At 39.7% G+C, this 2,184-nt stretch overlaps 1 long non-coding RNA gene across 1 annotated transcript; it reads right to left on the bottom strand.

Moving 5' to 3' along the window:
* Positions 1 to 936: 936 nt before the first annotated feature.
* LOC138709489 (uncharacterized) lies at positions 937 to 1,884 on the bottom strand. The gene is made up of 4 exons (XR_011334941.1): positions 1,679 to 1,884; positions 1,363 to 1,574; positions 1,177 to 1,258; positions 937 to 1,074 (listed from the first exon to the last, which is right to left on the bottom strand). It is a non-coding gene; the product is annotated as an uncharacterized lncRNA (long non-coding RNA).
* Positions 1,885 to 2,184: the final 300 nt, after the last annotated feature.

The following is a 2,184-nucleotide window of genomic DNA, read 5'->3' as shown; positions in this document are numbered from 1 at the left end:
GGAAGCAAATAAAGAAAAGGGATAGATACTTTGCTTTCAGAAGTATTATTTTAAATAAATATAAATCCAAAGATCGCATTGTGTTTTCAAACATGTCAGTCTGGAAATTCGCTTCTTTCACATAACTGACTCATTCATTCCTTGAAAAGCAAATAGGTTCAAAACTTTCCTGGTGAAATGCGGGAATTATCGTGTGTTTACTCTTATTACTCACTACATTCTATGCTACCCTTTGGTTTTAACTTACAACATTTGCCAGAGTAAAGAAAATTAATAAGAGTGAAAAAAATCTCAGTTTGAGAATATTCCCAAAAACATCCAGAATAATCTTAAATCTCTTCCCCCAGGAATATACCCATGTCCCAACACTATGTAGCTCGCAGGTGTTTCATAGAGGTTTAATCAGTTACAATAAATATTCCAATAGTACATAGAAGTAATATTTCATAAGATATTGTAATACTCACAGCACTGTCCGCTGTGATGCAGAAGCCCACCAGTTACAGCCAGTCATCTGGGACACGGCAGCCTGACATCGAAAGGCTGCAGCACGCGACACTGAATGTCCAAGTCTAATTTGTCTAAGTCCTGAGTTCTGAAATTTGTGACAGTCTATATACGAATCTGTGATATGTTGGATTAAGTTAGGTTAGGTTAGTTTAGGTTTTGTACGAATCTTTGACTGATTAGGTTAGTTGAGTTTAGTCTTTTGGTATGTCTTGCATATGCTAAAATGAAGTGAAATGTCCGTTTGGTAATCATTTTGAAGTGTTGTTGTTTAGTCAACTGTCCGAAGAAAGGTTTCAACCTCATAAGTGAGACCAATAAGATATCACTTATGAGGCAACTAAATAAAGGGTAGAAGGGCCAATTCTACCACTTTATTCTTTCGAAATCCAACTTCTGATATGGTTTTAAGTCAATTGACGTCCTGTAGGAATTCTTCACGTTTCAAAGTACGTTCTCTTTCAAAAGTAGTCAATTCGTCCACTGTTTTCGTCAAAAAAGTCCTTCAGTGCCGCGTACTATAGAAACCCCGGTCAGGTTCTACTCCAGTTGATTCCGCGGTTGTATCTGGAAAGAAAACAAAAATAGGTGCACTGTACTTGGACTGTAACAACACATACTCCTATAGTACATAGACGTAATACTCTAGAAAGGCACTGCAATACTCACCGGTCTTCTACGGAGGTATTCTTCTGCGGAGCATCTGGGCCACGGCAGCCTGACATCCAGGTGGTTGATTCTGCAGTTCTTCCTTAGAGGCAACAAAACAAAACGGGTGCAATGTAGTTGACCGGTTACATTAAGACTTTCAGTAGTACACAGAAGTAAATTCTGGAAAGACACTGCAATACTCACAGGTATTCTTCTCCGAAGATATTCTTCTGCGGAGGTATTCTCCTCCGGAGATATTCTTCTTTCTTCTGTGGTGGTATTCTTCTTTCTTCTGCGGTGGTATTCTTCTTTCTTCTGTGCTGGTATTCTTCTTTCTTCTACGGAGGTATTCTTCTTTCTTCTGTGGAGTATCTGGGGCATGGCAGCCTGACGTTCAAGTGATTCTGCAGTTCTTCCTTAGAGACAACAAAACAAAACGGGTGCAATGTAGTTGACCAGTTACATCAAGAATTTCAGTAGTACACAGAAGTGTAATCTGGTAAGACATTGCAATACTCACAGGTATTTTTCTCTGAAGATATTCTTCTGTGGAGGCATTCTCCTCCAGAGATATTCTTCTTTCTTCTGCGGTGGTACTCTTCTTTCTTCTGCGGTGGTATTCTTCTTTCTTCTGCGCTGGTATTCTTCTTTCTTCTACGGAGGTATTCTTCTTTTTTCTGCGGAGTATCTGTGGCATGGCAGCCTGACGTTCAAGTGATTCTGCAGTTCTTCCTTAGAGACAACAAAACAAAACGGGTGCAGTGTAGTTGACCAGTTACATCAAGAATTTCAGTAGTACACAGAAGTGTAATCTGGTAAGACATTGCAATACTCACAGGTATTTTTCTCCGAAGATATTCTTCTGCGGAGGTATTCTCCTCCAGAGATATTCTTCTTTCTTCTGCAGTGGTATTCTTCTTTCTTCTGCGGTGGTATTCTTCTTTCTTCTGCGGTGGTATTCTTCTTTCTTCTGCGGTGGTATTCTCCTTGCTTCTGCGCTGGTATTCTTCTTTCTTCTACAGAGGT

Source organism: Periplaneta americana, chromosome 1, assembly GCF_040183065.1.
Source record: "Periplaneta americana isolate PAMFEO1 chromosome 1, P.americana_PAMFEO1_priV1, whole genome shotgun sequence".
NCBI lineage: Eukaryota > Metazoa > Arthropoda > Insecta > Blattodea > Blattidae > Periplaneta > Periplaneta americana.
Note: the sequence above shows the minus strand (reverse complement) of the source record. Positions and strands in the feature narration are given on the sequence as shown.